Source organism: Bombina bombina, chromosome 1 (assembly GCF_027579735.1).
Source record: "Bombina bombina isolate aBomBom1 chromosome 1, aBomBom1.pri, whole genome shotgun sequence".
Taxonomy (NCBI): Eukaryota; Metazoa; Chordata; class Amphibia; order Anura; family Bombinatoridae; genus Bombina; species Bombina bombina.
In genome coordinates, this window is record NC_069499.1 from 1,087,787,301 (window position 1) to 1,087,800,995 (window position 13,695).

Consider the following 13,695-nt stretch of genomic DNA (forward strand, 5'->3'; position numbering starts at 1 on the left):
AGAATCCTTTTTATCCCCAACCAACTGACGAAAGCATCCCAAATTTTAATATGTTTTAGATGTCAAGGCTTTTCTGTTCTTGAGAAGAATTGAGATAACGGGATCCAGAAACCCTAGTAACAGAAGGGAGGACTTCTCAGAAGTCATGCTGTGAGACACAGACTGTGGGGATTAGGATGATGAACTGTCCTAGGGGTGAGCATGGTGTCTGACAATGGCAATTCCCAATTTATGATCCACTGTTAACCCGAGACGAAAATGTGCTTTTGTCCTTCCAATTCTTTTTGAGAACTGGATAAAGTAGAGGTATTTAAGAAAAAATGTACGCTAGGTTGCAGGATCATTTGTTTGATAGGATATCCTGAGCTACGCTCCTGGATCAAATCTCCTTGACATGTTCCCTAGTTACAAGAGCAAGAGATTGGAAGATTAACTGAGACAGCTTCCATTTGTGACTGGCCTTAAAACTGGCAAGATTATGTTGTGTCCAAGTCATAAGAGGGAACATCTCTGCCATAATCATCTGTCCCTTCGTGTCACCATGTCTATTAAGGTAAGATGCCACTGCTTTGTTGTTGATGCCTATCAGAACCTATCAGTGCCTGATCAAGTCCTGAAAATGCAACAGTGTGAGACATATTGCCCTCAATTCCCAATGTTGAAAGGGAGTGATTGGGTACCGGGAGGCTACTGGGCTTGCACTATAAGTTTAAAAATGCATGCAAGGTTAAAGGACAAATTAAAAGACACAATATCCTGGGCTATGGCTCTTGGATCTAATTTCCTTGAGGTGTTCCATATCTAGTTACCAGAGATTGGAAAATAAACCGAGACAGCTTCTATTAGTGACTGTCTTGTTGTGGAGACTGAGTAATTCTGCTACCATGTTTTTCTTCCCCAGTAGGTATGGGGCCTTTAGAATGGCAAGATTCTGTTCTGTCCAAGTCATAAGAGGAAACATATCTGCTATAAGCATCTGACCCCTTGTGCCACCATTTCAATTAAGAGCAGATGCCACTGCTTTGTTGTTGATGCCAGTCAGAACCCATAAGTGCCTAATCAGGTCCTGAAAATGCAACAGTGGAAGACACTCATTTCCCTGATGTTGAAATGAAGTGATTGAGTACCATCTGCAGTTACCTTAAGCAATTCTGCTTCCCCCGAAGGAAAAACCCAGGACATATTTTTTGTGTTTCCAGCCATCAAATTAGATCCTGCTTTAGCTGGGAAAGAATATTTGATTAATCTCCCAAGCATGTTGATCTGAGTTAAATTGTTGAAGAAAAGACCACATCAGGGGTTGGTTATCCCATTGTTCCTCTTTACCAGAAAATTATTATTTATTGGATGATTAGAATTTAAAATAAAATATTTTCTTGCTATTGGCTGATTAAAAATCAGTCAATAGGGATGAAGCAGTACCCCTATATAAAGGGTTTCTGCCCATCCTGAAATTCAGTGTGTGGCGGCAACCTCATGAAGAGGAGAGCTCTAGGATGAGAGCTGAATACTTGCAGACAGAAGATGTGGAGTGTAGGCGGCGGAAGAGGTCGAAGAAGTCCGCCTCCGCCACCGTGAAGATGGGCCCCTAGCACCAGGCCCTGGATGAAGAGGGCCCTGGCATGGATGAAGAGGAGCTGTATTTTCACATGGTGAGTAAAAACTTTGGATTTAGTTAGGTTCTTTGCAGTGTTTTTTTTTATTATAAAGTATATGCTATTTTATTTAAAATTTTAATTTTCAGTATAGGTCTTTTTAGTTAGACTAGGATGTTGATATTGTTTTTATTTGTAAAATCGCTGTATTGACTTAAGGGCAATACCCTTAAAAAAAGGCTTTTTTAAGGACTATTGTAATTTATTTTTAGTGTTTAGGGTTTTTTTGGGTGTTTTTTTTTTAATGAGGCATGTAGATAAGTGTTAGGTATAATGGTGGTTTTTTATTTTTTTATTTTTTATATTTTATTGTAACTTAGTTTTTTTTTTAATGTAACTTAGGGGGTTTAGTTTAGAGGGGGGGGGGGGGTTAGGTGTTAGGTAGTGTAATCCTAGTAGGACCAAAAATAGGCTAAAGTATCATTTATATTTTGTGAATTGGTTTTTATGAAAAAATAAAGTAAAATATATAGTCCCTGGACCACAAGAAACCATTTTTATTGTTGGAATTAAACACACATTGCTTAATATAAAGGACAGGGGCATGTGTTTTTACATCTAGATACAGTGGAATGAGGTGCATAAAGCTTTCTTAAATGACAAAGAGATCTAGTTTTTATTTATTTATTTTTAATTGGGGGATGTTATAACATGTTTGAAAGATGTATTTCAATAAAAAAAAAACCTATTATTGTCCTATGAAAATAATATTTTACAAAAAGTGCAAATTACACACACATAAATATATATATATATATATATATATATATATATATATATATATATATATATTTATATATATATACATATATACACATACACATATACATGTGTGTGATGTGTGTGTGTATATATATATATATATATATATATGCATACATACACACACATGTGCATATATATATATATATATATATACACACATATACACATACATACATATATACATACACCCACAAACATAAATACATACATACATATATATATATATATATACACACATACATACACGCACATAAATACATACATACATACATACATACATACATACATATACACACACATACGTACATCAGACACACACAGATAATGATATATATATATATATATATATATACACAAATATATAAATATATACAAATAAATACACATACATACTTATAAACACACACATATATAAATACACATACATACACGCACACACACACACACATACATACACACACACATATATATATATATATATATATATAAACACACACACACACATATAAATGCATATACAAAGATAAACATGCGCAGACACTAGGGAATAAATACACTTTACATATACCTCCTTTCCCAGTACTGAAAATACATTAAGAGCAGTGTATATATTTTTAATGCAGCATTCTCCAATAAAGACCTATTATGGGAGATAGTTGTGCTGTCCTAAAATATGGGAGCATAAAATAGTAAAAGGTGGCAAGGAACACAATACTGCTCATCTGTGGTGTGCAAATTACCAGACTATAAATGCCCTTCCTGCAGCTAAAAACCCTGTTTATGTGCTGTATTCCTCTGCCTCTTGCCTTCAGAGACGAGACTCCTACTGCTGGAGGATCACAAAGCACCGCGCAAGGGGGCAGTGTAGGGAGGTTACAAAGGCAAGACTTCCTTCCCGTGTCAACTAGCAGCAGTGCCAATCACAGCACAGCTGATATGAGAAGAAAGAAAATCACTAGTCAAATATAAAATCTGAGGGGCATCTGCCTCACTAATTCCTGATGCCTCCTCACTACACCATGCCTGGATCTGACTGGCAGCTGCTCAGTGCTCTCTCACTCACTAAACTTTTGAGGGCAACTGGCAAGCCGAACTCCAGCACTGCAGTCCCACATCACATGTCCACATGTCATGATGTCATGTCATATAGCCACGGTCCGCTGTGTGATTCAACTCCTTACATACAGTGTCACCAGTGTCTAAACTATTTACATTACAGTAGAAGTCTGATCTTTTAGCCTAGTCAGTGTGTGGGCAGGGCTAAGGTAACCGGCGGCCCAACAGTTGCACAGTACTATATCAGTGAGTCACTTAAATAACATTTTGGGGCTACCCAAAGTGCAGTAATGGTGGGCGGGGCTAAGGTTACCGCGGCCCACTGGTCTTTTTGCCTGGTATGCCCTATGGTCAGTCAAGCCTGACCACCACCCCATACCTGTATGGGGGTTGATTAGGTGATTAAGGCCTACTAAATGCTTAACATCAATAATCACCTAACAACCCCATACCTGTATGGGGGATGATTAGGTAATCGGGTAAGGGCAGCTTAGGGGTTAATAGTGTATTTATCTGCAATGTTTAAAATAGTATGCATGCTCATGTATGATGCATATTATTTTAAATATTGTATTTAAATTAATGTGTATTTATTTTTCTTGTGTTTATTATTGTAAACATTTATGTTACAAGAGTCATTAGTAATACAATTGTATTATTACATAACAGGGATGCAGTTATGTAATACTATAATTATAGTGCAAATGTATATTTAAAAACATATATAAGCAAGAATATCTACATTTTAATTTATATCCAATCCCTAAAATATACATTTCAACATTATACACTTCAATTCTGCCCCCCCCCCTCCTCCCAAAAGGTAGCTCCCCCAAATAAGTGATATCCATAGGTGCCTCATGAAATAGCCGACAAAATAGTAAAAGGTTGACTTGATCCTCTGCACCCCTTTTAAGAAGCACCGGTGTGGGGCTCAATTCCAGTCTAGCGCTCAATTCCAGGAGTCCGGATAGGTCGGCGAGGTTTAGCCAGCCCTCCAGCGGTCCACCATCGTTATTTAGCGCATCTCTGTGACACATAATTTGCATATTGTTTATAATTTTAGCAACATAGCTCTTATAGTTATAATGTGGAGGTTTACTATTTAGTATAGTTTATTATAGTCAAGTATTTTTCAGACAGTTGGCAATTGGGGCATTCCAGGGGAGTGTAGGTTAGACATTACATAAGTGTAGGCAGTATTAAGGACTTAGCAGGGCATTTCAGGGGTGTGTAGGTTAGGCGTGACATAGATGTAGGCTGTCAGGGGGGGTTAGTTGGGCGGTGCAGGGGGAGTGTGGGTTAGCTCTGATGTAGGTGCAGGCAGTCGGTGGGAGGTAGTGAGGTGGAGCAGGGAGAGTATAGGTTAGATGTGACATATGTATAGGCATTCAGTGGGAGTTAGAGGGGTGTGCTAGTGGGGGTAGGCCTTTACATTGCGGTCTATGGGAACTGTATGTTTCCTGTAAATATATATGTATATGCATATATACATATATATTTTTGTGTTAATATGTGTATATATACATATATTTACAATTTTCTGCCATCACTGCACTACTTACCCTCTTCGCTGCGCTAGTTCTCATGCCGTGTCTCACGCAAGCTCAAATTCCCATTTCTGTCAACTTGTAATGCCAGCACAGATTAGTGTGTGATGGCAGGGCCTCCACTATAAATTTTGAGGTCCCTGACTTAACCATTGATCAGGGCCCCCATTTGACATGTGCAATTTTTGACCAAGTGACTAAAACGTATATGCACTTTATTCTTAAGTGTAGTCGAACTTGGAAATGTTGTAAAGGTAGTAACACACAGACACACTCATACACTGAAACACACACTCACACATAAGGATTCACATAATGAGGCCCATTTATCAAGCTCCGTATGGAGCTTGTGGGCCTGTGTTTCTGGGGAGTCTTCAGACTTGCCAGAAACAGCAGTTATGAAGCAGCGGTCTAAAGACCACTGCTCCATAACCCTGTCTGCCTGCTCTGAGCAGGCGGACAGGAAACGCCACAATTCAACCCGATCGAGTACGATCAGGTTGATTGACACCTCCTTGCTGGCCGCGAGTCTGCATGGGGTGGCGTTGCCCTTTGATAAATAGGCCTCATATACACTCTAGCAGACACGCAAAGAAACACACAAACACACTCAGACACAGACACCAAAACAGACACTCAGCACTTGTTTATATTGACCTGACAAGTAATGAGGTAGACTACAGTTTTGTCAAAAAAGGAGATTTATAAAACAAAATATGGAGTTCTGATTATCTTTTTGTCAAGGAAGATGCCAACTAAATGTTGACAACAGCATGCAGTGGCTGAAAGGAAGGGCCCGGAAAGGTTAAATGGTGAATTGGTGACTTCTAGAAAGGTCTCATTAGTCTCAAAGTCTGTAGAAAGATGTGAATAATCAGTAGAAAGGTAAAGATGTCCTAAAAAGGAACAGACAATGGACACACTCACACACACAAACTCAAACACAAACTTGCACATACACCCAAGCAAACACCGACAGAGACAGCCTCAGAAAACACACAAAGACATACACACACAGACACCTACATAAAACACAAACAGACATACGCACACACCCTCACAGAGACATCTACAGAGAACACATACATACATACACCCACACACACCCTCACAGAGACATAAACAGAAAAAAACACAAATACATACACACCCACCCTCACAGAGGCATCCAGAGAAAATACACATACATAAATACACACACCCTCACAGACATCCACAGAAAATGCACAAAGACATACACACCCACCCTCACAGAGAGACCCACAGAAAAAAATACATACACACTCATAGAGACACAAACAAAAGCACAAAGACATAAACACAGACACCCACAGAAACACTCACAGGAGGTAAAATTTCTGCACATTGCATCCACTAAATCAACAGTGTGTGACATGCATGATAAAAAAAAAATGCAGAAATGAAGAGATCACTTTTTAAAGAATCATATTTGTAAATGTGCAAACAAACATAATTCTGTGAATTCAAAATTGTACATTAATGATCTGGGTAGATGGCTAGAAGATGAAGAAAAGTACTTTTGAAAAGTTGACATATGTTTGTTTCCCCCCCATTTTCCCCAACCAAGAGCACCGCAAATATGGTGTACAAATGTTCCCATCTGTCAGCTGTACTTATGGATTTTTGAAATGCTGTACTCTTTATGGTTTTGGCAGAACCATAAGCTGTAGTACTCAGTCTCATACCATTAGATCTGGTTAAATGCAGGAATTAAGCTTGATTGTATGCATTTCAAAATTAAGTCAGCTGCAGTGTGAACTGAACAGTGTTAAATTAACCTGTCTCATTTCAAACACTGAGCAATCTTAGTCTGAGAGTATAACATTGTATGCAGATGTAAAAATCTTAGATACAATGCCTCCTTGCATCTGGAAAGTCCTTGCAAAAAGGGACAGTAAACTGGAATGTAATTTGAATATATATATATATATATATATATATATATATATATATATTAATAAAAACTAATAACTGCAAAAAGGGCACCTACCTTTTGTGTATTGAGGAAGAAACATTTCTGCATGGCTTTAAATATAGAATTTCTATAGCATTGTCAAAAAATCATAAACACACTGCTGCATATTGATAAAAAATGTGTTTTTATGGGTCCCTGGCCCCACCATACAACTACTACCACACCAAAGTTACAATCCAAAACTGCACAAAGAAATAAAAAAACATTTACTAAGTAAGTCCTACCTCCTCTGCAAATTAAAGTGATCTGCCGTGAGATTCAAGCATAAACTGTACAAACTTAAGTGCCAAGTCTGTCTCACACTGTGCATAGTGATTTAGTGCACACTCAGAAATCCTCTCAAATGCTAATGCTTTACTTTTTGTAATAACATTTCCCTCACTCAATAGCACTCTGCTGTAGTACCCTCTGGTGGCTGCCAAAATGTAAAAAATAATAGTTGTTCTTGCCTCATTGGGCCCCTAGCCCATTGGGCCCCTGACATGAGTCACTCCTGTCACCCCCTGATGGCGGCCCTGTGCACTGGTATTACTCAGTGGAACGCAAATATTGCTTTCATGAAAACAATATTGAGCACTCCACTTGTAATCTGGCCCTAAATATGAGTAGTGCATAAATATGCTTGTACATGTTTTCATCTACTTAAGTGCAAAGGGCTCCAATGCACTTATATATATATATATATATATATATATATATATATATATATATATAAACTTATATATGTGTACATATGTGCATATATGTTTGTAAATACATATATAGAAATATAAATGCATAAATACATATGTACACACACATTTATATATATATATATACAATATATATATATATATATATATATATTATATATATATATATATATATATATATATATATATATATATATATATATATATATATATACAGTATATATATATATATACATCTTTAGAGACTGGTAAAGCCCTCTGCCTGCCTTTTTTTCTAACACCTGAGATCTCATATCTTTGAGCCCTTATAACCTTTTATTAGATAATTTTATTATGAGTGTAAGTGTACTTTGTAATGTATTTTTGATGTGTTTTGTGCACCTTTTTTTTAAAAAAAAAACAGTCAGCCAGAGCTCTGAGGACCCGGGTATCTGGTAATCTGGTGTAAATTACGATTGCTCTCAAGTGATCTTGTTTACTTTCAACTCTACTAGTAGTAATACTAGTGGTAAACTCGACAAGGTCTAATACCTGCAATAAACTCCTTATCGCTTGCTCATAACTGTTAGCACTCAAATCTGGCCGTGAGAAGGCAAGTGGTTAGGGGTTATTTATGCTATTTTTAATGCCAATTTCCTGTTCTGATAGGGGTGGAAGCAATACATATGTTAATGCTGCCATGGTTAGCTTGGAATATATTATTATTATATTTGCTATATGTTATCATCATGGCCTGAAAGATCAGATCAAGTTTTCTCAATTGGAGTCTCAGCATTTGCTGACTTTTGTGCAATTAAGTACAAATTGACATTAGCTTCATTCTACACAGTGATTGATCAATGTAGAAGCTCATTTATATCTGCCCTTAATTAGCCACAGAAGAGATTTAAATAGATGTTTTCCAAAGGGTAAAGCAAGACAATGTAAATTTTGCTAACAAAATGACAGGGGCTAGTCTATGTAGATGTCTGGATGTGGTGAAGGGTCTTTGGCCATATAATTTGTTTTTAACAAACATGGTGTTAATGTAATAAAAAAAATGACCATTCTTGGCTGGTATGTTAATTTATGGGAGCAGCATGAGAAAGGCTATTGCATAAGATTAAATGAAAACAGTCCTGTTTGTGCGATGAACTAATTTGGAAACTTTTATTATACTGATTAGAGCTGGCTCTCCCTTATATTATGTTCATGGCAAAAATGAGCAATAGAAGATCTTGTGCAACATGTTAAAAGGAAAAGTTAGTATCTTATAATAGATACAATAAAAATACTACTTTTATTCATGTTGCTTATTAATTGGAATGTGTGATTCATTTCAGTCTTGCTGAGTCAATAATGTGTGTTCTAGCTGCTTCAAAAACGTCCAAGATTCTACATTATTTATATCTCTAAATGTCAGTTTTAGGAGGTGCTAAAATACAGGCCTACATTTATGTAGAAAAGAGATAATATTATGAACAATAGAGAGATACATATCCTACAAAAAAAAAAACTCCAGTTACTGTGATCCTGTATAATTTATGACAATCTAGTGGGATCTCCTAAGCCTTCCTAAAAATGGGCTTTTGCCAAAACAAAGGAATTGTATTTTGTTTCTCTCTGAAGAATTTACTCCTTTTATAGTTAATTTAGACAATTGATTAAATATTATCTGTGAATCAATCTTATTTAATTAAACCTTTAATATATTATTTTCTTTTTAATACTTTTTGCATTATAGGCACCGGTCAGCCTTGTGCAGAATGAAATATATATTTTTATATTTGATTTTAAGACCTACAGTATATATATATATATATTAGTGCAAGAATGGTGGCCTGTAACTGGGACTTGAGGACGGAGCACTAGTGGAACCACAAGTAGCGCTGTAAGTAGGTGAGACTAGTGGAGTTTATACAACAAGGTAATATAGATAGTAAACAAATATATACTACTCCTATCCTGTGGGATGACTTGAAAAAAATAAAATGCAATGTAGTATAATATAATATAATGAAGAGGAAGCTACAATGCTAATGATCTGAAACTTTGTTACCCTTAAAGATACAATATCTCACTCATAGAAAGTGTGTTAAACACAGTCACAGAGAACTGCTTGTGTAATGATAAATGCCGGCATTCATCGATGTGTGGCGGAGATGTACATGCCCCATGTGTATTCTATATACATTATCATTATTTTGGGTCTATTTTCTTTGGAATAAAAAATGATTTAAATGATTGCATTATTATTATGCAAAATACCCTGTGACTAGAGTCCTGACTAAGATGAAGGCATTAATGTTTTATGTTAAAGCCAGTATAAAATTGTACAAAGGTGTATATTTATATAAAAAATTGGAAAGTTCCACCTCCACTCAAAGAGGGGTCATGACCCGCTCAAGGGGCAATAGAGGTGAATGGGAGACCTCTAGTGCCAATCGAGCAGCTTTACCTCCATTGGCGGCTCATCCAACAGCCAACCGTTTTTTAGGAAGAGGCGGAGGCCACACACGAGGCGGGGGGGGCATTGCCCGCCGCCACCAACAACGGAGAACATAGAAAATATTGTGATCAACATCAGTTCACGCACTTTGACTGAGTCTGAGTTGAGTTTATTGAATAAGGGCCTATCCTTCGTGCCATCCATGTGGATTAATGAGTTTGATGCCTATATAGACATTCAGAGATTTGGCAGAAACTTAAGACTTAGAGAATTCTTTAACCATGATCAAGAACAAGAATGTGCATTTAGAGCTAAGGGTTCGTTTGATCCCTCCTCCAACAACTCCACTATCCACACTCTTACAAATTTCCTCACCAAATCCATCAAGGATAGACCAAAAATGAGGATTAGAGACAACCTCACCAAGAGTGAGAGGACAGCCCTTAAATCCTTGAAAGAAGACACCTCAATAGTGATCCGCCCAGCCGATAAGGGTGGGGCGATAGTCCTGCTGGACACCACATACTATAAGCAAGAAATCCTTGGACAACTTTCTGATAAGAAGATGTACATGCCACTCAGGGGTGATTCAACATTGAAGCTTAAGCTGAAAATTGACACCATACTAATGGAGTTCAAAGAAAGGGCACTTATCACACAACAAGATTACAATTTTTTATGCCGTAAACATCCCCTTGCTATATACTCTACCTAAGGTGCATAAAAATGCCAATAACCCCCCAGGGAGACCTATTGTCTCAGCGAGGGGTTCGCTACTCCAACCACTAGCACAGTTTGTCGATATCCTTTGCTGCTGGAGGCAATATGCATCCCTAGTGACAGGTGGGCGTAGCTTGAACGCATGTAGCTATGACGTATCTGGCACTGAGTGCCATAATGTCGCTGATTGGTGCTACTATGATATCTAAAAGCTAGAACACTGCTGGTTGGTGGGATTACGATCTCCATGGGCCAGGGCTACAATGATTGGTTGAATTACGATCCCCTTTTTTCACTGTCGACTTACTGTTTTGTTTACAGTTTTAATGATATTTAGCTGACTTTTATGTGTGGTTGGACTGAGATTGCCCCCCCTCCTTATTGGCAACACGGAGTTTCATGTTTTAATTACTTTTCACTATCCACTTGAATCACTATATACACTAGTTTTGTATTATAGATAGCTATTGGTCACTTGGTAAGGTGTGTTATGTAACTTTGGCCATGATTGGTCAAACTCGTGGGGAGGGCAGTTTGGTGCCTATTTAAGGCCTGCATTTTCACATTGTTAATTTGTCAGAGGAAGGGACTGTTACTGTCCCGAAACGTCACTAGTTTGAATTAAAACTTTTTGTCACAGTTGGAACCGTTCAGTGAGTGCTTCTTTGCTACATTTTATCTTCTATCTCATAGCACCCTGACAAGTTGCAAAAGTTGGTGAGAGTGCACTTACACCATTGCTTGGTATATATATATATATATATATATATATATATATATATATATATATATATTAATAAAAACTAATAACTGCAAAAAGGGCACCTACCTTTTGTGTATTGAGGAAGAAACATTTCTGCATGGCTTTAAATATAGAATTTCTATAGCATTGCCAAAAAATCATAAACACACTGCTGCATATTGCTAAAAAATGTGTTTTTATGGATCCCTGGCCCCACCATACAACTACTACCACATCAAAGTTACAATCCAAAACTGCACAAAGAAATAAAAAAACATTTACTAAGTAAGTCCTACCTCCTCTGCAAATTAAAGTGATCTGCCATGAGATTCAAGCATAAACTGTACAAACTTAAGTGCCAAGTCTGTCTCACACTGTGCATAGTGATTTAGTGCACACTCAGAAATCCTCTCAAATGCTAATGCTTTACTTTTTGTAATAACATTTCCCACACTCAATAGCACTCTGCTGTAGTACCCTCTGGTGGCTGCCAAAATTTAAAAAATAATAGTTGTTCTTGCCTCATTGGGCCCCTAGCCCATTGGGCCCCTGACATGAGTCACTCCTGTCACCCCCTGATGGCGGCCCTGTGCACTGGTATTACTCAGTTGAACGCAAATATTGCTTTCATGAAAACAATATTGAGCACTCCACTTGTAATCTGGCCCTAAATATGAGTAGTGCATAAATATGCTTGTACATGTTTTCATCTACTTAACTGCAAAGGGCTCCAATGCACTTATATATATATATATATGTACATATGTGCATATATGTTTGTAAATACATATATAGAAATATAAATGCATAAATACATATGTACACACATTTATATATATATATAAATATATATATATATATATATATATATATACAATATATATATATATATATATATATATATACTATATATATATATATATATATACTATATATATATATATATATATATATATATATATATATATATATATAGTAGGAAAATGATTCAAAGCACTCTCTGGACTTTTGATAATAAAGGCAAATTTAATTGTGATAGTGACGTTTCGGGACCAAACCTGTCCCTTCTTCTGACAGTCAAACAATGCAAAAACCAAACTTAAATAGGCCATTCAGACCCTCCCCTGTATTGCTACCAATCACAGGTAAGCGTGTGCAAAAGTGAAGACCACACCAAAATAAGGTGTGGAAGAGTGGTTGTGTACAATGTGTAATTATAAAGGTGTCAAAATTTATATAAAACTGAAATCTCATATTAGTGTGATAATCATATATGTTTCTAAGTGAGCTTTGATCAAAATAGTTAAGTTATAAGAGCAATTACTGCAATTTTTCAAAATACATATCAAGGATTCACCCCTCCTTTAGAGTGCACCAAATGGATGCTACCACTATTCAAAGGAACCACCCCTATTCATTGATAGGTTCTAGTCCATAGTCATAACATTACTACATAATATAACTATCCTGGTCATCTAGCCACTGAACACAGCTATTTTCTATTGTTATAACTTCACAGCACCCCATATACGTGGTATTATTGAACCACAACACAAAAACGATTATACACACCCTGCGATCAACTAACCATTAGATGCTATTGATATCGTCGCATTTGCTGACACACCCCTCCTGCTCTCATAGGTTACGCCTAAACAGCACCTCTCAATTTTCATATGTGTCAAAAATTAAAATAAAATAAGCGTTAGCGACCAGATCCTTATAAGATTAAATGTCAGAGACTTTGGGTACATATCTGTCTTAAGGTGTTTGCCACTCGGATGTTCAGATTATAACAGTATATATCGTGCGATCAGACCGCAACTGAGATCTGTTGTCATCTGTAAACACACCCCTCCTACTCTCATAGGTTAAGTCTAGACAACACCTCTAAAATTCCCTATGTATTGGAAAATAAAATTAGCGTTAACACCAGGATCCTGCTCTCATAGGTTCAGTCTAACCATCACCTCTCGATTTCCATATATGTTAGAAAATAAGTTAACATAAGCAACAAAGTCCTTATTTGATTAATATAATTACAACAATGTAAGCCGTGCGATCAGATCGCAACTGTAATCAGCTGTCATC